The sequence below is a fragment of the Pseudorca crassidens genome, chromosome 2 (assembly GCF_039906515.1).
Source record: "Pseudorca crassidens isolate mPseCra1 chromosome 2, mPseCra1.hap1, whole genome shotgun sequence".
Lineage (NCBI taxonomy): Eukaryota > Metazoa > Chordata > Mammalia > Artiodactyla > Delphinidae > Pseudorca > Pseudorca crassidens.
The window spans coordinates 139,619,131-139,643,103 of record NC_090297.1 but is presented as its reverse complement, the minus strand read 5'-3'; the positions used below and the strand labels follow the sequence as shown (position 1 = coordinate 139,643,103).

Sequence of the window (23,973 nt, the reverse complement as noted above, 5' to 3'; positions counted from 1 at the left end):
TAGGTAGAAATGTGAAGTACCTTTACACTCCTTATCTTTTAAGCTGCAGATAAAGCTTAAAGATTTTCCACAAAAATGTGCAACCAATCCAAGTGGACAACTGATATAAACTATCAAACACATAAAAAAAAATCCTAATAAAGATTCTGTGACTAAATTCAAATAATACTGTTTGAACTAACAGCATAGCAGTTGATGAAAAAGCATTAGTAATCAGACTATGTCAGTTGTTAGAAGTAACACTGACTCATAAAAATAACATAAAAACAGGGCTTCCCTGGTGGCGCAGTAGTTGAGAGTCCGCCTGACGATGCAGGGGACACGGGTGCGTGCCCCGGTCCGGTAAGATCCCACATGCTGCGGAGCGGCTGGGCCCGTGAGCCATGGCTGCTGAGCCTGCGCGTCCAGAGCCTGTGCTCCGCACCGGGAGCACAACAGCGAGAGAGCCACAACAGTGAGAGGCCCGGCCCGAGTACCGCGAAAAAATAAATAAATAAAGTAACATAAAAACATAAAATGGAAACAAGAAATAAGAAGGAAATGGAAGACCATGTTTCTCCCTCTAGCGGTAAAGTATTAATTCTCATTTTCTTATACTAAGTATTTTTTTAATTCTTTCAAGATGAATTTTTTTTCTTTTGAAAAAAGGGAAAGAAAAGGAAAGCAGTCCTTTCATTATGGTAAAGTGGTTAAGAGCAATGTCTGCCTGGGTTCTGTGTTCTTGAGTGAGTTCTGTGCGACTTATTTTCCTTATCTGCTAAATGAGGATGGTGACAGTCTTTACTTCATAGGATTATAGTGACAATTAAACAAGTTACTGTAAAGTCTTTATAACAGTGTCTGATATACAGCAAGTACTATATATATGTATATATAAAATAGTAACAACAACAACTATTACCATCTAATGCCTAATACTTTCAAGCCACAGAATAAGTTCATGATGATTTAACTTATGAGAAATCAATCCACCCCAATTAATTCTTAAATTCCAAGTGCCTTTTAATTACAACAGTGTCTCTAGGTTCTCACATCCTTGCCAATGCTTGATGCTGTCAGACATTAGAGTTAACTCATCTCAATAAACTTAATTAGATCTTTAAACAAGTTGGCCCTCATCAGACTTGTGGGAGAGCTTTTATAAATAATTTCTCAGGATATAGTCAAATTTTTAAATGGGTCATACTCTTTTGGAGGAGACACATACAGAATATCTTTAAGAACAAACAAATATCTGCCTATGGGTCTTCCCTGGAGGTCCAGTGGTTAAGACTCTGTGCTCCCAATGCAAAGGGCACGGGTTTGATCCCTGGTTGGGGAGCTGAGATTCTGCATGCCTCACGGTGCAGCCAAAAAAAATCTGCCTAAAAATGTTTCATAGAAAAAATTATTCTCCCAACAAGTAATTTTAAGACACAATCTCAATACCGAAAAAAAGAAAGAAAAAACAAGAGGATAAATACATTGGACAGAGTCCATAAATAATTTGTTTTCAAATATGAGAACAAAGCTATATAGATAAGCTAAACTAATCTTCTAGAAAAGCAATGGAAAAATAGTGTGTTCCAACTTTGTAACCTAGTGTAAACAAACTATAAGCAATGTAGAATAATTTACACCCATTCTTTTTTATAGCTTTGGAAATAATCCAAACTGTCCATAAAGAGGGTAAAAAAAATAGATAAAACAAGATGTTTTATAAGAGAGCCTTATAAATTTCAAGCAAAGTACGCTCTTTGCCAGAGAATAAAGTTAACATTTCTCTGTACTGAAATACTTTGCAGAAAAACTAGTTTTAGGTAAAATAGTCATTTATCTATAGCAACAAGTCATAGCCATAGTACGAAATAAAGAAAACAATTACATCATCCTAGTTTTCCAATTAGCAAAAACTGAAAATATTTTAAACTCCCAGCATGGTTTTATTTTTTTAACAGTCTTACTGTTCAAGACTGTAAAACTATTTTTTAACAATCTTACTGTTTATTTTTTAACAGTCTTACTATTCACTCATTTTAACAATTCAATGATTTTTATAAATAAATTTACTGAGATGTACAATGATGTACATTGTACAAACTTAAATACTTGATTATTTGACAAAATTACCACAGAATTATATTCTAATGAAAAAAGGCTTATTGGGATGTCAGCATCATTCACAAATATATTACTATTATAATCAGAATAAAATTGTACATGTTATTTTTTAAAACAAGGATACACATTATAGGATTTGTTATAAAATTTGCTACTCTTAAAAATGTTTTGATTCACTGTACAGCAGAAACACAGCACTGTAAAACAACTATACCCCAATTAAAAAAAAATGTTTTGAGGTAAATTGAGCCCCAAAGAGACTAGACAATATTTATTAAAATACACTCAATTTAGGGTTGGATTTAGACTTCATTATGTCCAATGAAGTTTGAGTTTATGAGAATGGAATTTGGCCTGGTATAAACAAAAACTGCCAACTTTTACTAACTAGAAGTACAGCTTGTTGAAAATACACAAAAAATGAAATGGAGAAAAATAGTTTATGGACTTTCATGCCTTAGTAATTCCCCACACAAAAATTCTTGAGAGGTCAGCCTTCTCTATAGCTTTCTCATTTCTTTTTAAAATACCAGCACAAAGACAAAAGACTCTTAGAATGAAAGCCCTAAAATTACCCTTCAATGGCAACTTTTAAAAAGAATAATAGAAAGGATTAGCCCTTAGAGAAAATGGCCATTTTTTAATTTATAAATATATCCACATCTGTTTTTCAAGAGAAATTCATAACAATCAATAAGTATATATCAAATGCATACTATTCTCTCAAATGTATATGATACTAAGAGCTATGGAATATAAAAGAAAAAAGACATGGTTGCCTATCTTCAAGTTGTTATAATCTTGAAATTTCACTTTAGAATTTTGGAATCAGAATTAGGAAATAGACTGAAGTAGGATTTAATCTGCTGCTCACAGATTATTTACAAACCAAGTTGATCAAGTTACCTACTTTTCTGTACCCCAGCTCCTCACCTGTGAAATGAGGAGAAAGTAGTATTTACTGAATAAGGTTATTATATGAAGTAAATAAAACAATGTATCTAAAATACCAAAATGTTTATTAGCACAATGCCTGGCACATGTCAATAAATATTAGGTGCTATGAAAACCAGTTTTCAGATGTAGAAACCAAGGCTCAAGGTTGTAAAAAACTTGCCCAAGATTACAGAGTGGTGGTAGGTACCTGAATCTCTATTGGTTTGACTCTGGAGTCCATGCTTTTTCCACTAATAAAAAAGGATAACCCGCACATCTTCTTGCCTTAAATGATTTTATGAAATTAAATGAAATAAAATTCTTTAAAATCTTTTAAGAATTTCATATGTAAGCAAAAACAACCTCGTTAATTTGCCTTGTATCAAATGCTTCTGGCAAACTATTCTGTGTATGTTCAAACACTAAATCTTTGTAGTTGTTATATCTTTTTCAAAACCACAAAGGAAGTCAGTAGCAGAACCAACAAGTCCTGACTCTTAACCACATAAGCACTTTGAGTTTTCTATTTATTTACGCGCAATTAACATTAAGTAAGCAACAAGTTAATCTGAGTTAAACAAATTTCATTTCCATCTTATCAATATTAGACAAATATCAATGTATCTCATCAAGAAAAAGACTATGCTACTCAAAAATTTTAAAAAGAAACGAAAGTTAATCTGACTAAAATTAAAAAATCAAATAATGCATTAAAATGGACTAATTTTTAAATAAGGATTTTAAAAATTCAAATAAAACTTTTCTCCTATATAGGAGAAATAAAGCATCAGACTCAGGAGTGGGGAAATAAGTCTAGAATATTCAAGTTTAATATCTAATTCTAGAAATTCAAAAGAAGAGAGAGCATATTCTTGGATATTTATAAATCTTAACTTACAACCCACAGAACTGAATAAATTATGTTCCCTGCTGGCAAGGCAGTTTCACATTAATATAATATTTTAAATAGTTTTTCATGCTTGAAGAAAATTAAAAATAAGTTTAAAAACTAATTATATGACTTATTTTACTTAGCATACTGTCCTCAGGGTTCATCCATGTTGTAGCATATGTCAGAATTTCCTTCCTTTTTAAGGATGAATAATATTCCACTGTTATCCATATACTGCATTTTGCTTATTTATTCATCTGCTGACAGACACGAGTTACTTTCATGTTTTACTTACTGTGAATAATGCTGCTATGAACATAGGTATGTAAATATCTCTTTGACACTATAATTGCAGAACCAGCCCAAACTGGCCCTGTCCTGTATCTAACAAGATACTGAGTTGTTTTTCAGAGACAACAAAACAAAACCACAAGTCATGCAGCCGAAGCACACGCAGAAGAGAAAATTTTGACCTCAAATAACACCTGGAACCAAAGTTTCTCCCCTCCACAGAACCAAAGGACCAGATGTGACCAGAACCCTTTCAGAAGTGAAGGGTCCATTGTTCAGGAAGATCCAGTGCTGAAGCCCCTTTACCTAACCTTACCATAAATGGCCAAGTTCCAAAGCCCTCCAATGGAAACCTGCCCCACCAGGGCTCAAACCAACCCTCTTCCCCTAACTCATGAAAGTTTGACCAAACCCCAGATTGATGAGACAGATTTGAGAGCCGTGCCTCCTTGTTTCCTTGCCAGTCAACCTTACAATAAAGTCTTTCCTCTTCTCAAAAGGTGGTGTCATGGTACTGGCTTGTATGCGAATTGGGCAGCAAGCCCTTTGCACAGAAACAAGATTTTATTTTCAATTCTTTTGTGTATATACCTGGAGTAGTCAAAATTATAGATAGGCAGAATGGTGGCTACCAGGAAGTGGAAATGAGGAGTTACTATTTAATGGGAATAGAGTTTCAGTTATACAAGATGAAAAGAGTTATGGATATGGATGGCGGTGACAGTTGCACAACATTATGAATGTATTTAATACCCCATTAATACATTTTTAAGAACACTTAAAAATGGTAACAACGGTAAATTTATTTTACGTGTATTTTACTACAATAAAGAAGTTAGATTAAAAATATGTAATTAGGGCTTCCCTGGTGGCACAGTGGTTAAGAATCCGCCTGCCAAGGCAGGGGACACAGGTTCGAGCCCTGGTCCGGGAAAATCCCACATGCCATGCAGCAGCTAAGGCCGTGTGCCACAACTACTGAGCCTGTGCTCTGGAGCCCACGAGCCACAACTACTGAAGCCCGTGTGCCTAGAGCCTGTGCTCCGCAACAAGAGAAGCCACCTCAATGTGAAGCCCGCGCGCCGCAACCAGAGAAAGCCCGCACGCAGCAACGAACACCCAACGCAGCCAAAAATAAAATAAATGAAATAAATAAATTTATTTTAAAAAAATACATAATTACATGAAGTAAAAATGTTTGTTTACAACATTATTTTAAAAACTCATTGTACATTCTCCAAAGCTAAGAACTGACTCAGAGCTTAAATTTTACTATGAATCAACTATTACATCTTTATTGAGGACAATATTTATTCAGCATCTACCAAGTGCCAGGGATGGAACAAATGCTGTCTCCTTTAATTTCTGCAATTTAATAAAGCAATTATTATAAACTCCATTTTATAGATTAGGAAACAAATACAAAAAAGGTTAATTAACATATCTAGGTGACAGAGATAGTAAGTGGATGGAACTAGGATTCAACTTCAGATCATTCTGACCCTAGAGTTCTGTCCTTTTTCTCCTTCCTTTTTTTAAAAATAGTAGTTTGTATCTGCTACCCCCAAACTCCTAACTTATCCCTCCCCCACCCCTTTAATAACCGTAAGTTTGTTTTTTATGTCTGTGAGTCTGTTTCTGTTTTGTAAATAAGTTCATTTGTATCATACTTTAGATTCCACATATAAGTGATATCATATGGTATTTGTCTTTCTCTGTCTGACTTACTTCACTTAGTATGATAATCTCTAGCTCCATCCATGTTCCTCTTATTTTAATACAGTGACATGCAAACTGAATTTTGCTGATGATGAATTTAAGTTGTATTACTGATAAACTGGGTGAAAATTTATCAAATTAACAATAGGATATGCTCATCAGGAAAATGTTATTGGATCTTAGAGTACATTTTTGGGGGTCCTTTATTACAAGTAAAATTAAAATCATATGTTTTCTATAGTTAATTCGGTGAAATCAGCTATGCAAGTGGAAGATATCCATCAGCCCCAGATTTTAAAAGAACACCATATGCAATTAAAAAGCAAAAAATAAAGTTAAACAACTTAAACAAAATAAATTATTTTATGTTCCTGTTTTCCCTTTAGAGCGAAGAATTTTGTAGATATAGGTATTAAATGTAGGAACTTTGGATTAGTTTGGATACAGTTAATAATTAAAATTTGATCTATTCAGAACACTGGAGATTTTTTTTATAAAGTTGGTGGTAGGAACAAGGAGAGTTTATAGGTAATTTTAATGACTACATTTGAAATTTAATTATAAAAGCAAATTCTACAGAAAGAAAATATCATTTAGATTAAGGAAAAGATTATACGGCTTACATGTGTGCTACACATAAACATACATACAATTAGAACATACTGGCAAATACTACAGCTTTCTGTTAATTTTGCAGAAAGGTTAAAACACCATATAGCCATACACTTTCCACTAATTCTCTTATAAGGGTCACCAGCCTCTTCCGCCAATGTATTTTCTACATTGGCATTTAAGCATAACTATATAATGATTATGATCATGGTCTCTGGACTCAGTCTGCTTGAGTTCAAATCATAGTTCTACCACTTTCCAGCTGAGTGGCATCAGGTATATTACTTTACTCCTCTGCACCTATGCTTCTCATGTATAACATGGATAATAACAGTACTTATCTCCCAGGACTGTTAAGAGGATTAAATGAGTTAATATGTATAACATACTTGGAACAGTTCTTGGCTCAACAAAATGTTAGCTATTATTCTTCTTCTACCTCTTATCTTAAAAAACACCCCCAGGGCTTCTCTGGTGGTGCAGTGGTTAAGAATCCGCCTGCCAATGCAGGGCACACGGGTTCGAGCCAGCGCACTGGTCCGGGAAGATCCCACATGCCACGGAGCAAGTAAGCCAGTGAGCCACAACTACTGAAGCCCGTGCTCTGCAACAAAGAGAAGCCACCACAATGAGAAGCCCGCGCACCACAAGGAAGAGTAGCCCTCGCTCGCCACAACTAGAGAAAGCCAGCAGGCAGCAACAAAGACCCAATACAGCCACAAATAAATAAATAAATAAATAAATAAATAAAATTTAAAAAAAAAAAACCACCCCCAATTATCACTGTAGCTTATCAACTGAGAACTAAATAAATATTTAGTTCAAACCGTTAGGGGACCTGTTATCTCCTTGTAAAGTCTGTCCAGCAGTGAACTTTTATGTGATCTATATGAACGGTGACAATCTTCTCTCTTTAGTCTTGGATGTTGATGTAAACATCAATAAGGGAATTCCAGAAAAATGAAGATGGCCAATATGTAACCAATAACATTTTCAATCCCTAATTATTGCAATTAAGGTAAAGGTGGAGCCATACTCTAACAAAAACATGATTATTATCAATACAGAACATAATCTATAAAATATGATCTGAACATGGAGAAACACAGGAACTATGCCCTACCCATTGGCTGCCAACCAGATGAGAGCATACTGTTTCACATCACCAGGATCTAGGAGCACCCCTAGAAATAAAAGCTGTTACTATGATAATCAGCTGCAGCCATATTACTGAACTTTGCTTAGCTGTGTTGGCCACACCCAGACAGAACATGCATATTCCTAGCCTCAGTTTTATCTTTATGTGACTTCACAGGAATTATGGGAACTGACATCAGTACTACAATTTATTCCCAGAAAGGTCATGGAAATGACCTTCTAAAATATTTAGAATCTCTGACTGACGAAAAGACAGCTTGTGGTGATATCAAAAATCCATCTCACTAGGTTTAGTGTTCAATTAAAAGCCATCTTCAGAAAAATCTTAACTATGTTCACAAAGCAGCATATTCTTACCTCAGCTAATGAGTCTATAATAAGGTACAATCCAAGCCTCTGTCACATCTTCTTCTGTGATACACTGGTCAAGTACTGGATGGATGGCTCTTCATTCATAACTAAAGAGACATTTTTTAGCAAAGGGATCTGGATTGGTCTAGTGAGGCTAGGTCAGAAGACCCTAGGATCCTATACCATTATTCAGGAAATTCTGAAAAATGCCAGCCATCATGCGTCCCAAGAGTTTTATCACAACACTCGCAGTTTCCTCAAATCCAGCACTTATTATTGGGCCTTGGCTACTGTTATGGGCTGAATTGTGTTCCCCCAAAATTCATATGTCAAAGTCCTAATCCCCAGTACCTCAGAATGTGACCATATTTGGAGATGCCTATAAAGAGGTGATTAAGTTAAAATGAGGCCATCAGGATGAGCCCTAATCCAACCTGACTGTCCTTATAAGAGGTGTCCTTATAAGAGGAACTCTGATACACAGAGACACCAGGGATGCAGGTGCACAAAAGGATGTTTATACGAAGAGGCAGCAAGAGGGCAGCCATCTGCAAGCCAAGGAGAGAGGTCTCAGAGGAAGCTAACCCAGCCAGCACATTGATCTTGGACTTCAGCCTCCAGAACTGTGAGAAAGCAAATTTCAGTTGTTTATGCCACCCAATTCTGTGGTATTTCCTTATGGCAGCCCTAGCAAATGAATACAACTGACATTCCTAAATACTGAGGGCTCAGCTTTGAGGAGCCATGGACCTCAAGGTTAGAAGCAAGATGGACCACTTCCCATAACGTGAGACCGCTGTAGAATTCATTGAGTAGTTAGCTGCCAAGTAACTACTTTGCTTTGCTTCATAGCATTATGCTTCTTGCTAAAAGATAACCTTACTACTCGAGGTGGTGCTGCTGGAGGCCAGTTCCAGGCGTAGTACTAACAATGTACTCAAAGGGGCCAGAAGTATGAAAAACCAACTCATTTCTCTTCTATTTAGTGTTGAGGCCCCTATCGGGCTCAACGATGTTTTCACAATTTAGATCTTCATAACTAGGTCTTCAGTGAGTCCTATGCCCACTATATGCCAGCTAAATCTGCATAATACTCAATCACATTTCCTCCTAATATTTTATGAATGTTATTTCCTAGATGATTAATCATACCTCACTACCAGGTACCTACTATCTTTCCATTGTAACATGGCAAATAAGACCTCTCTAGATCACAAGGAAGGGGCAGAGCCAAGATATGAGCTCATAGTGAAAGAAACAGAAGACTGAGTTATCTTGTGCTCCCACCATTTAGTGCTGTAAGATCTCAATATATCCAGCTGGGGCTGAGACACAATTTTATTACTGCCTTATTATAAGCACACCTCACTATATATAGACATTGATAATAGATCAAAAACATTAGAGAAATGTTCTATTTAGAATAAATCTGAGGAAAAAAAAATTGAAAATAAAATACCTCTTTTGTAATACAAATACATTTAACTAATCAACACTGAAAGAGCTTTTAAAATGCATTAGATTTTTTATAAAAAGAAGGCAAACCAAATCAGGAGATACCACCTCACACCCATTAGGATGGTTATTTTTAAAAACACAGACAATAACAGGTACTGATGAGGATGTGGAGAAAATGGAAGCCTAGTGCACTGTTGGTGAGAATGTAAGATGGTACAACTGCTACGGAAAACAGTATGTAGTTCCGCAAAAAAATTAAAAAATAGAATTACCACATAATCCAGCAGTTCAACTTCTGGGTATGTACCCAAAAGAACTGAAAGCAAGGACTCAAAGAGATATCGGTACATCTTTGTTCCCAGCAGCGTTACTCATAATAGCCAAGGAGTAGAAGCAACCTAAGTGTCCACCAAAAGATGAATGGATAAACAAAATGTGGCATATATGTGGAACATTACTGAGCTTTAAAAAGGAAATTCTGGGTACAACAGGCTATAACATGGATGAACTTCGAAAACATTGTATTAAGTGAAATAAGCCTGTCACAAAAGGACAAATGCTGTATGATTCCATTTATAAGAGGGCAAATCCTAGCAGAAAGGTCTTTTTGAGGAACCAGAAGACTTTAGAATTATTGCAGTGAAGGGGTCAAGAATAACTTCATATACTGTTATTACAAAATCACTGTCTTTGCTGTAACTCTGATGTTTATTATAAATGGTTTTATCTTTTCATATATTGATATTATCTAAGAAATATTTACACTGACTTGACTGTTTTCTCAAGGAAATCTGGAACACAGTCTCTTCCCCTGGCCTCATGACCTCCCGCAGTTTCACAGCATCCTTCTGCCGCCCCCGCTCGGCCTACTGATGTTTAACGTCTGCCCCCACACTCTCATGAAACTGCCACCAACAAATTCACCAACGACTTCTATGTTGCTCAATCTAACAGACAGCCTTTTTTTTTTTTTGGCCTCTCAGTAGTAACAAGACACTGTTAAAGATTCCTCCTTCTTTTTTGGAACTCCTTCCTTCCTTGATTTTTTTTTTAACTTGGCCGAACCACGAGACTGGCAGGATCTTAGTTCCCCGACCGGGGATAGAACCCAGGCCCCAGCAATGGAAGTGCCAAGTCCTAACCACTGGACTGCCAGGGAATTTCCAGATATTTGTGTTGCCAGTCTCTGGAACTTTTCAGTCTATCTTTCTGCTAAATCAACTTCAGTCTGCTTTTACAGATCTGTAATAATAAATTGGGCTAATCCACCCTTGCTACATAGGCATGGCCAATTTAAAAAGGCACGAGCACTCCAGCACTGTTCAAACAAGAACGTTTTGGATCTTTTCATCCTGTTTCCTCCCTTGTCCTTTGTTCTCTACTAATTTCCAATGTGTTCCAGGCTTCTTTCTTATGCGTTTTTTTTTTTTTTTTCCTTAGGCGTTTTTACCTCAAATTTCTAGCATCACATTTGCCCCTTGGGCTTAAGGATAGTTTCACGTATCTTTATTACCCCCCTGGTACTACCTAAGATACCATGTGCACTCTTCCTCTAAAATAAATAACCATTGTTTTCCTTTCTCTTCTCAATCGTAGAAATACTGTTTCCAATCCAACTACGCATCGTAAATTCTAAGGCATTTCTGAAATACATATCTAATCCATTACAAAGTAAAAAATGTAAGCAAATGACACATTTTAAAATGCATGAAAACAACAAATTTACCTATTTTTTTTTTCTATGAATAACCCACTGTGTTGGTACATGGATGCTAACTTACTCTTGACCTAGTCTGACCATTCCACAGGATGGAACTTTTTATTCCAGCTTTAAGACAGGTCTTAACCGCTCTTCCAAATTGCATGGGGCTGACTGTCAGCAATATCACCCAGATACAGTTTTCTTTCATGCTTTTGTTACCCCAGTTGTTTCATTTGTTAACATCTGTCTCTTGAGACAAGATCATCTACCAATGGAAACCTTTTTTGGGATATTCATTTCAACCAAGGTAACTGGACTCATTCTCCTCCCAGAAAAATGAAAGGTAGAAAAGACAAATTTGGAAAAACAAAGAAGGAAAATTTCCTTCTAAGGCAAAGATATTTTGTATTTTTTTGATCAGTCATTTAATATTCTTTTAAATTAAACTTAGAAGTTTTCTAAAGTTCTATGAAACCAACTAAAAAATACCTCTGGAATATAACTAACATTAAAGTAATTTTTTCAGTCAGAAAGTTTAGTGTATTTAAAAAGTGAGCCCTCTAGAAGCAGACCAATTTCAATAAGTCATTCTGCCAAGTATAAACTGTGTGACCTTGGGGAATGATATAATGCCTGTGATCCTACTTCCCCATGTGTAAAATGGGTGTGATAGTGAAAGCCTGCCCCCCACAGGCTTAAAAAACCCTTCCTGAAACCATGCCCCATAGGTTTAATAGAAACTGGTGACTAACAGAAGTTCTTGAGCTTGTCTTACAGAAGAGCAGATAAGGGAACAGCTTGTTAAAAACCCCTCTGCTCATAAGACAACAAAACTGGCTGAAACTGTGTGGAACCAATGGGGCCAATCAGAGTCTGCGCAGAAGAGACTTGTTTGTCCAGGGGATGACCTTTCCACGTCAGAGGGTCAAAAACTCTATCTTCAGAGCATGATAACGCTGCCATTTTCTGAACATGCATCCCATGAAGAAGCACGTAATTCAGATACAGCTGAGCAAAGCAGCAGTTACCGCACCTTTTTCCTACCTCCAGTCACCTTCCCCTGCACTTCTGACCACCCTATACGCTTTGCCCATAAATATCCCAAGCCCTCAGGGAGGTGGATCTGAAATCTGTTCTCCCGTCTCCTCACTTGGCTGCCTCGTAAATAAATTCTTTCTCTGTTGCAAACCTTGACATCTCAGCATTTGGCTCGTTATGAGAAAGGCAAATGAGCCTGGTTCGGTAACAATAGCATCTCTTGAGAGGGTTATTGTATGAATTAAATAAGATCACATAGGTAAAGAGCTTTACCTATGTACAGTGACTAGGACATACTAACTACTTAATAAATGTTACTTATTTATTCATTTATTACTATTATCAAATAGTACTGGGTTCAAAGCAACATGCAAGATATCTCGGGAACACCAAGGATATAAGATATTGATCCTGCCTCATGGAGTTCACAGTTTAGGAGCAGAGATAAAATGTCTGCAAATAATTATAATGGGAGGCAACATGTGCTAAGAATCTTAAGGGTTCAATACAAACAAACTGTAAAGTCTGTTTGTAGTAGGTGGCTTCTGAACTGGGATTGGACAAATGGATAGAACTTTGAAAAATACATGTAGATTAAGAGGTCACTCCAAGCTCTAAGAAGATATTGTGTCAAGGTTCAGAATTAAGATAACATAAGGCCTGCCTTGAAAACCACAAAAAAATTAATTTGGCTTAACTACAAAGTAGTCTAGAGGACTATAAGACTAAAAAGGTATGTTAGGACCAAGCAGTCAAAAGCCTTGTCTGACAAAGGCTGTATTTGAACCAGAGGGGAATAAGAGAAAATAAATGTTTTTGAACAAAGGAAAGAAATGAAACCATAAAATATGATTTAAGGAGTTTAAGGAACTGTCAAAGGAGCCTAAAGGCAAGGAGACTTACTAGAAGATTATCACAATAGTCCAGGCATTAAGGAGTTAATGCTGGAACCAGAAGTTCTGTTAACAGTAGGAAAAAAGGGCACTAATATGGAAAAGTAGTAAAGGGATTATCAACAGGATCAGTTATGGAATACACAGTAATCTAAGGTAATGCTGGATCTGAACAAGAACAGTATAAAAATGATCCTATAGTTAGTCCACACAGAGAGTATGGTTTCCAAAGAGAGTAAACCTCCACAATTTAGAACCAAGGCAAAAAAAAATTTTTTTTCTGAAATATAAATCAGTAAGAATAATAACAACAAAACAACAGCAATAGTAATAATTTATATACTATTTGTCAGGTACTGTTCTAAATTGTCCTAACTCCTTTACATATAGTAATTCACTTCCTCATTAATCCTGTGAGAGGATATTTTTACTTCTCCGTTTTTGAGAAAATGGAGGACAAAGGTTTTAAGTAACTTGCTCCAGGTCAAAATCCTAGGAAGTAATAGAGCAGTGATATGAACCCAGGGAAGATGGCTTTAGGACCACTTTCCTACCCAGTATACAAAGTGCCTCTAGATATGTAACACATGAGATTAATACCAACCCTAAGAGATAGTGTGCAAACATGCTGCTGATAGACCTTAGTAATCAGCCAATTCTAATCAGTCATCAAGATAGCACCTTAGGGAAACAGGAATGTAATTTAAGCAATGTAAATAACACTGAAATCTGACCAGTTGTGTTTTGACATTTTCAGATAACTATTAGTTGACACAACTGACAAAAAGTAGTAGTCTGCACAGAGCTTAGAAAAGGGAATTAAAGAAAAAGAATATCCCTGTGTAGGGGAAAGGCTGACTATTTGGCAAATAAAATTCCAGAGAAGAAAAGAGATTACTTTAGCTTGAGGTCAACATCCCCAGCAGTCAGCAAGAAAACTTGGTAGTAATCTAGTTTGCAGCGTAAACTTTCCTCTAGGAGTCACTTAATTTATAAATATTTCAGTTCAGCTGGCAGTTACTGATTTCAATGTAAATAAATAAATGGGCATTCTGATATATCAGCTTGCTTCTAAATTTGGTTACTGTTGAGTCTGGTAAGTTTTCAGTAAACTGGTAAAATAAAATTCCTAAACTTACAAATTTGAGGATGAACTCTTCCAAAACTATGAAATCATGGTGTTAAGATCCAGGTGACCAGGCAGTTTCTTTCTCTTTATTTCTGTACTAATTGATTACTCAGTATACATTAACTCCTGGGTGAGGTGGGGCTATATCAAAAACCGAAACAAAGAGTTCTTGTCCTTATAGAGCTTACAGGCTAGTCTCACTTTAAAACAGGTAGCATAAGCAAAAGTATAGACAAGAGAGAGTCTACACTAATTAATTTTGATTGTCCTTGAAGATAATGAGCTAACTGAGGTAAAAGACATGGAAAGAAGAATTTTCACTCACTGTATATTCTTTTTCACCTAATGAATTATTTTTAAGCAATGTGAAGGCATTATATATTTTTAATGATTAAATAAAATTATTAAAAATTGGTAAAAATAATTAATGAATCAGAAAATAAATTTGAAGAATTATTCAGAATACAGCACAGAGGGATAAAAGAGATGGAAAAAAGGAGTCAAGAGATACGGCTGACAGAATGAGGAGAGTCAGCAATAGGAATTCCAAAACAAGAGAATTACGGAGAATGAGGGGGAGAATAATTGAAGAGATAATAATTGAGAATTTCCAGAGTTAAAGATGTGAGTCTTCAGATTGAAGAAAACACACCACATCTCAAGAAAGATAAATAAAACAAAACCTATACTAGACATCTTGTGATAAAATTACCAAACATAAACGTTACAGAAGAAAATCTTGAAAGCATTCCAGGGTGGGACGGGGGTGGGAGGAGAGACAGACTACCAGCTAAGAAAAAAGGAGTATGCTGACAGCTGACTACTCATTTCCAGGAAGATATAAGATAATGAAATTACATCTTCAAAGTGTCTAGGGAGGGACTTCCCTGGTGGTCCAATGGCTAAGACTCCACATTTCCAATGCAGGGGGCCCGGGTTCGATCCCTGGTCAGGGAACTAGACCCTGTATGCCACAACTAAAATGATCTCGCGTGCCACAACTAAGACCTGGCATAGCCAAATAAATAAATAAATATTTTTTTAAAAGTGCCTAGGGAAAATAACTGTCAACCTACAATCTACACACAGTTAAGTATCAATCAAGAATGAAAGCAAAATAACACTTTCAGTCAGAAAGGCAATGTCATTACAAGCAATAGAGCTTCCACCCGTTATTTTGGGACGATCTTGGAAACCAGCCTTCAGTCTATGAGGAAGCCCAGGCTACATGGAGATGCTACATGTTTGTGTTCTAGCCGACAGCCAGCGCCAGCCAGCCTTTGAGATGACTCCAGACACCATCTGACCACAACCACACAAGAGTAGTTCTCAAGTGAGAACTACCCACATGTGTCCAGTCAAGCCCTGGAACCATTAGAGAAAATAAATAATTGACCGCTATTGTTTTAAGCTAGTAAGTTCTGGGATGTAGCAATAGGTGACCCAGAACATGAGGACTGAGGTAAGGGAAAAAACCATCAACTACATAAACTGCAAAGTATGAAATTTCTTCTGCAGCTAATCATTTGATTGGTTCAGCACAAGGAATTGCTGAACTCCTTTTGTCTATTTTTTTTCCTTTTGCTTAGTCATATATTCATTAGCCTTTTAGTGAAGGTTCCTTCTATAAAGTCCTATGGTATCTTAGTTGAACTAAGAGAGAATATTTTCCATATCTCAGCATGAGAAGAGAAATTAGTACCTCTGTTGGTGGTAGACAGATATGATCGTGGCAGCAGGAGCCAATCACCCCTGAGCCCAGGTAAGACATAGACCTGAGATGGAGTGTAGAAATCCATAAGGAGTAGGTGTATAAACAATGGCCCCTTCCTACATAGTCATTCTGTCACAGAGGTATCTAAGTTGAAGAACTGGCAGTTAAATTTCTGAACATGGAGTTCTATTTTAAGTGACTTTTCAATGGAAAGTTGAAAACACATAGGTATGAAAAATGCATTGGCTCAGGTTATAATAAAATTTCTGTACCTTCTTTGAAAATTTACACATTTATGAAAGAAAATTAATTCCTGATTAAAGGTTCTGAAAATAAGTTGGATTTTCTTTGTTTTGTTTGAGAACAGATGGTTGCTTGTACATTAGGTCCTAAGCCTATATATGTAAAGGAAGCATAACAATTACACCTTAACTGAATGGAACACTAGACTGAAGAATGTTTCTACTTCTATACACAAAATATTTTATAGGATCACATCCACTTCTTGTAATTGTTTACAACTATTTCCAAGCAATCTAGAGGAACTGTTGACTTTTTAAAAATAAGTACAGTAATCATGTAATATCGTGCTCCTATGGTACAGGGGGCACCAAGATACAGAAAATTTCAAAATTCATTAAAAACCCTCCTCTTTTTTGCCCCTCCAGATATTACCACTTTCTCCCCTTTGCTCTTCCAGTCCTTCCAATAGCACTGAAATTAAGTTTGTATATTAAATTTTGTTTGAAATACCTAGAGTGGCTTCTGTTTTCCTGACTCAGCAATGACTGAAACAGTACTTGTTAACAGAAGTTACTTGGTTTAATTGTAGAGAAACCACTACCACTTCCCTTGATTCTTGGATCTACATTCTGACTAAGGGAGAAACAGCATCATATACAGCATTATCTAGGACAGCACCCTAACTTCATAGGTTACAGCTGGTATGGAAAATAAGTCTGTTTTACCAAGCCAGTTCCTTAGATTAGTATATGATAAAGCCAGCAAATTCCATGTAACCATAGTTGTACTTCTTTTGCTATAAAATTAGTTTTTTAGCTGTATGGGTTATCAAGACAGTAACCAACAAATCCCTTAAATCGACAGATGGAGTTGCTGATAGAAGCACTGCAGTAAGAGAAGTTAATTCCATATTTAAAAGAGGTGTCTATTCCAGTGAGGACAAATCACTGCCCCCTTCATGATGGAAGGGGTCTGAATCACTGCCACTAGTGGCTTGATGGTACCCTAGGGAATGGTGCCTTATAGACTGCTTAGCATTTACCTCAGCTGTTGGCAGTTTGGGCTTTCAGCAGTGGTAGCATCCGGAGCAGCCTTCTAAGGGGAAGTCCCACGTTTGAGCTCATGTTATCCAGGCTGCTATTTATTGTCCCTTTGCATATGAGATCACTGACCAAACACTGGGGTGGCTAGGGGAAGAGGGTGACTGACATCCACAGGACAGCTGATCTTGTCCATTTGACTACTGAGAGTCTCCACTGCAGTGGGTAGTCTTTGATGAGTATTCACATGGGACACATGTGCCCATTACAAGATGCCCATCCACACATCTCTCCTCTAGACTTCCTGTCACCAATCCTCAAATTCTGTTTTTTCCAAGTTTCCAAACAAACCAGTAGTCACTGCTTATTAATCAAGGTAGATCTGTTTCCCTGATCATTTCTCCAACTACAGTGAAATTTTAGGTCCCCGGAGATTAGTATTAACTCAGAGTCAGTATCTAGTAACCCCCCAAAAGGTCTGAGTATTTCACTTTTTCTAGGATAGAGTCACCCTAGTAAGTGGATACAAATCCTTTTAAAGAAGACTGATACATTCTTTATACTACCTTACACTCCAATGCTGTACAAAAGTACTCACACTTTTTCATCTACGTTCTCAAGAGTTTAAATAAAATCTGCATAAATTACTATCTTTAATATAAAAATATACTTTTGATGATTTTACTTATTTGTCTTAGCTCAACAATCAAGTTGGGGAAAATATATAGCTTTGTGCTGTCAAAACATAATCTTAATGTTAGCAAAAAAGAAACATTAATTGGAAAATCTACAACTTATAGTTCCAGTTACATTATTACTAATGGTTAAGTATATGTTGATTCTTGAAGGTTTATTATGCCTTATTGACAAGGATTGGACCATCAAAATGTAACATAATTCCAGGGGTTTCTGATGTATAATAAATGTTTACTGAGTTATCTTCTAGGGAGAAAACATTGTCCTGAGTTGGACTCAACCTTTTATATTACTAGAAACAGCCTTGAGAACATTGATTGCATCACTTCTCACTATGGGCAGATGGTTGGTCTACTACAGTGTTAAAAGTTCTTTAGAGGCACAAGAAGATATTTCTCAAAATACATGAGACTAATCCTAGAGTCTAGGGTACACTCTAATGTTAAACCTTTTGTACAACTATTCTGTAAGAAGGAATTAGAACTGATCATCTGGCTTTATCCATGTATTTATTATATACTTATTATTTAAGTTAAAATTATTATGATAGAGCCCTTGTTGAGCACCTTTGATCCCCCCACCCCATTTCATTTATTTTACTGATGTCTAACCCCACTGATTTAGTCAGTCATTCATCCCATCTGCTTCTCTGAAAAATGTAGTGTTTGGTAGTTTTAGAATTTCTTAGGGTGACTTAATAGCAGGGATAGCAGGGAATTTTAGTTAAATTATCAGATCAATAAATCATTAGGCAGAAATAATCAGCTAAAAAAGAAAAATTTTCAAGTATTGATTTTAAATAAAAACAACTCTATAAACAAAGTAAAATATTTGTTATCTTCAAGAAGAAATCTTCATTTATATTTGATTATTTGATTCTGGTGTGATCAAGAAGTTTATGATGGGAAATATTTAACTCCATCACCAAAACTGGATTTTACTGACTAAAACAAAAGAACACCAACACTTAGAAATGCTTTAGGGGTAGCAGGAATAACTGGCATCAGAACGCAGATATTTAGGATAAAAATAAACGTCCTCACAACGCTGACATTTAGGATAAAAATAAAGGTCCTTATTTCCTATTCTTGAATTACAAATGCTAGGAAGCATAGATAAGAGCTTCGAATGTATAAAATGAAATCTAGTTATTCTAAAACGTAAGTCATGTGTGATCTATTACCTTCAGTAGCATTAAAGAGGAATGTTAAAAAAGTATCAGCTGTGTTGGATAATTCAGTCAGATTAATATGTGGATGCCTAATATTTTGTCAGCTAATTTAATACAAATTTTATTATGTATTACATACATTTGATATAAATGTTATGTTAAAGCTGTGTTTATCAAACTGTAATATAGATACCATAAAAAGCTTTTATTGTCTATATTTTATATACATTATATGTCTTATATAAGAAACACCTGCTTATATTCCTTAAGTCTCAATCACTTCCATTACATCTCATCTTTCCTTCTACTAACCCTAATTTAGATAGTTGATATAGAGAGATCAGAATTAAACAATTAAGGATAACATGGGACCACAAGAGCCATTTGGGCAAATTACTGGAGGCTCCATCATCTGTTCTAGACACAAATACCTTTTTTATCTCCTCAATCTCTTTGTTCCAGTCTTTCTTCTTCCTCTCCCATTGCGGAGCACAGGCTCCAGACACGCAGGCTCAGCGGCCACGGCTCATGGGCCCAGCCGCTCAGCGGCATGTGGGATCTTCCCGGACCGGGGCATGAACCCGTGTCCCCTGCATCGGCAGGCGGACTCTCAACCACTGCGCCACCAGAGAAGCCCGCTCCTGATTTTCTTATTCTTTACCCTTTCATAGCTTGCGCTTCTCTCTTCTGTATCTTTTTTGGAACCTCTATATTACCTATTGATCTAATGTCATAATGTAGTACTATTAGCAGCATTCAGCCCTACAAGAAGTTGTCCTCCACCAGATATACTATAAAAGACTCATTCAACCATTCAACACACCTCCCCTGCTTTTTTTTTTTTAACCATCTGCTATGCGTCATACAGGTATAAATCTAGGTATAGAAAAGTAAAATGAAGAAAAGTAAGCAAAGTTCCTGCCCTAAAAGTGGTCAAAGCCTTAGGGAGCTGATTATGAAATAAATTATGAAAAAGGTCTAAAATGATGGCATGGAGGGTGAAGCAACTAAACCTTTTCATTTTAAAATAAAAGGTTGTATTATTTTCTCTTATTCAACATAGTGACTGATATACAGGACATGGGGTATATGAAAAATCTGATAAAGAGATGCAGTGACATCTGTGGAAACCCTAATGGGGGAGGGAAGGTGAAGTCTAATTATCTAAGGGTAGAAAGGCCAAGCCTCAAAGAAAGTAGGTCAGACCTAAACATGGATAAACCTCTCTAACCTAGACAAGGAAAATTTTTTATCAACGGCGGAACATCTTGCACACTGCAATGAGTCAAGATGCTAAAAAACCACTAATTTTAATGTCTTTATTTTCTACATCTTTCATAAAAACTTTTGTTTCAACAATTAACTTCATCTATAAAACAGCCTAAAGAGTGTTATCTTTGTGTCAACCAAAGGATGACCTTCCCTAAATAACCTTTCTAAAATCTCAAGAGGTCAGCTATCAAAACATACAATATTAAGTTAATATTCTCTCAAATGCGAACTCCACACTCTTTGAAGCTACTAATTCATTAGTAGATATAAAAAACTGCTGTGATTGTAGGAGTCCTTTTCCCAGGAATTATGTATGGTTATACCAGTATATGTTTCGTTCTTATGTTAAAATGGGGTAAGAGAGTAATAGGGAAATTCTTGTGAGACTTAATAAGAATTTATATATGTAAATAACACACACACACGTAAAAATCCCCAGTTTCATGATTATAATTGTTTTGTTTTAGAAAACCAGCTCTATAAGGTATTTCAAACCAAAGCCACAGAAATGTAACAGAGGTTACAAAGGTTTTGAAGATTACTAAAAGCATTTGAAGATGACAAAAAATTAATCATCTTCCTTTCCTAAATTCAAGCAGAAGTCTCATTTTCCACAATCATGTACTATGATCACAAATGAATGTCCACTCAGAATATGACTGTGTCCAAGGCACCATTTAGCACTCAGTCTACATTTTAAAATAATCAAACCAAATATGACAGCTAGAGAAAAAAATCATCTAGCTTAAGAGATAAAAGTTAATTAATTCAACTTGAGATATCCCCTCATATAAAAAAAGCTCCCTCCCCCCAAAAATGTGCCAAGTTATTGATAACTCCCCCATAAGATTCAAAATATGAAATTGAGAAAACATTATTTTAACCACTTCATCCAAGGCTACTTGAGCTGGAAATCTAGAGTTCATGAAATTGACACAGAAATACAAAGTTTTACATATTAAACCAAGTGATAAAATGAATATACACACTTAAGCATGGTCTAGTTATAGTTTTGGATTCAAATGCTACAATTTGCGTTTTTTTTCTTTTTAATAATTTCAATCTTATTTTATAAAGGTGAAACACACAAACATGATTATAAAACGTAGGCAGACTGCAATTTCCTACCCTCACTCTTCCCCTTTCCTCTCCTCTGCTGCTAAACCAGGCAGCTCATCATCTACTTCACAGACACAAAAACATACATTCATGGTTGTTGTGAGTATTATCTTTCAGGTTGAAGCTGCACACATTTATAGTATGCCTCAGATTTGGATTACATGACCTGTTTAGTTAACTTTGTAGATATGTCAATCTAAGCACAAGACATTTAATGTTTTTTGATTAATGTACAAGTAGAAGTTTTCTTAGTTTTAGAATTTGCCATAGGACTCTCCGATTAATTTTTCACTCCAAATGAAGCTTTATAATCTTTATGTACTAAACAAAAGGTTTTTGTGATCTTGAGAGTAACTTGATCAATCTAGACATAAGTTCACTGAAGTATAATATGAGACTAGATTGTACTGCCCTAAAAAATAAATCTTAAAGCACTTTTGTTTACATGGAAAGAGTACTGACTAGTTCACTAGTGTTTAGATAAGAAAACCATTAACAAAAGTGTTCAAATTAATCCTGTATATGTATAAAAGGAAAGATAAGAGAGAAGCAATCTCTAAACCAATAGCAAATAAGTTCACTCTCCTACCCAAGAAGAAAGTGTGCAGAAAGTATAGAAATCAGCAATATTCCCATCCCATTTTCAACTTTTACCAAATTAGGTATTCTGTTCCTAATTGTATAACTGTGTGAACAACTGTTACATCAATATTTTCAATCTTAACTTATGACAATCATGTTTAGACCCCTATTAAAATTGAAATAACACACTTTTAAACATTTCAAATTTAACATATCAGCTTTAAAGAGAAAATAAAGACTAACGCTTATAAATATGTTACAGTTTAAAAAGTATCTTCATACACATCATGTGAAGAAGAGATGAGTATTCTCACTAAGGAAAGAAACTGTAGCTTAGAGAGGGTAGATGACATGCCTGAAGTCAGCTACAATGGGAAAGATCTGAACTAGAAGCCCAAACTCTTAGTTCAACAAACACATTTTCATTCACTTCTTTAAATGAAGGACCCAGTTAACAGGTCATCTATTATTGATTCCTAATGTAACACTATAAATCATCTGCTATAATAAAAAGAAATAGAGTTGACATATATTCACTGAGCATGCATCTCAAAACTAAATGAAACTATTTCATTTTAGTAAGCATCCAAAATACTAATGAATTTGTAGTCACTACAAATTTGAGTGTATTTTTCAATGTTTAAAAATCCACTCAGTTAGCCAACCTCCAATTTTTTAACTGAACTTACTTTAACATGACTGGTTTTATTTTGCGGTACGCGGGCCTCTCACTGTTGTGGCCTCTCCCGTTGCGGAGCACAGGCTCCGGACGCGCAGGCTCAGTGGCCATGGCTCACAGGCCCAGCCACTCCGCGGCATGTGGGTTCCTCCCGGACCGGGGCACGAACCCGTGTCCCCTGCATCGGCAGGCAGACTCTCAACCACTGCGCCACCAGGGAGGCCCCAACATGACTGTTTTTTAAAGGATTTTAAGACCACATATTCACTTGACAAAACAATATATATTAACTTTTACTATATTTTTTTCAAATGTCCACTGTTTGAAGGTTTAAAAAAAACTTGCAATTTTAGTAGTTTCCATTGATTAATGAATGCCTAAATGGGCAAACGTTTTAATCATAATGCCCTCTGCTGGTAACTCAAGAGGTTCTACTATATTTATTACAGGAGGTTGGATTAATTTCTTTAACTGTGGTCCCCCACCAACTGCATATAAATCTCTTGGAAAGCCTGTTAAAAATACAACTTCCCTCCTCTACAAAATACCTACAGATACTGTGATTTCAGTAAATCTGGGATAAGATCTAGAACTCTTATCTTCCCCAACAAATAAGCAGAGAATCGCTGGTTTGGTTAGTTATACTAACACCCGACTTTCAAAGCACAATAACTTTATGAAAAGCTCTGGGAAGGCATTATTATGCCTCTTTTATAGATGAAGACTGAGGCTCAAGACAATTTACTCCAGGTCACATTATAAAAAGTAGCAGAACAACTAACATTTTCTTATTCCTGGAGGTATGTACACTTACAGGAAAGATTAACAAAACTGAATCAGCCTTAAAATTCAAGTATTTACTTCCTTAGATACAGTTTATGAAAGCAGTACATGCTATACTTTCTCAACCATGACTCCACATGAGACTCACCAGGGGAGTTTATAAAAATGCATACACCCAGGTCCCACCCCCAGAGAATCAGATTGAATAGGTTTAAGGCAGCACCCAGCCATTGTTCTCTCTTTTTTTTTTAAGCTCCCAGATGATTAGAATTGGCCACCAGGGCTGAGCACCACTTAGGCCCATGGTGCTCAGCCTTTAGCCTGCACAGAATCACCTGGAGGACACAGACTGCAAGGCCCTACCCTGAGTTTCTGATTCAGGAGGTCTGGTAGAA

At 36.1% G+C, this 23,973-nt stretch overlaps 1 protein-coding gene across 8 annotated transcripts in view; it reads right to left on the bottom strand.

The window, feature by feature from the left end:
• Positions 1-23,973, bottom strand: part of SWT1 (SWT1 RNA endoribonuclease homolog) — a 104,314-nt gene that overhangs the window by 31,974 nt on the left and 48,367 nt on the right. The window lies entirely within an intron of this gene.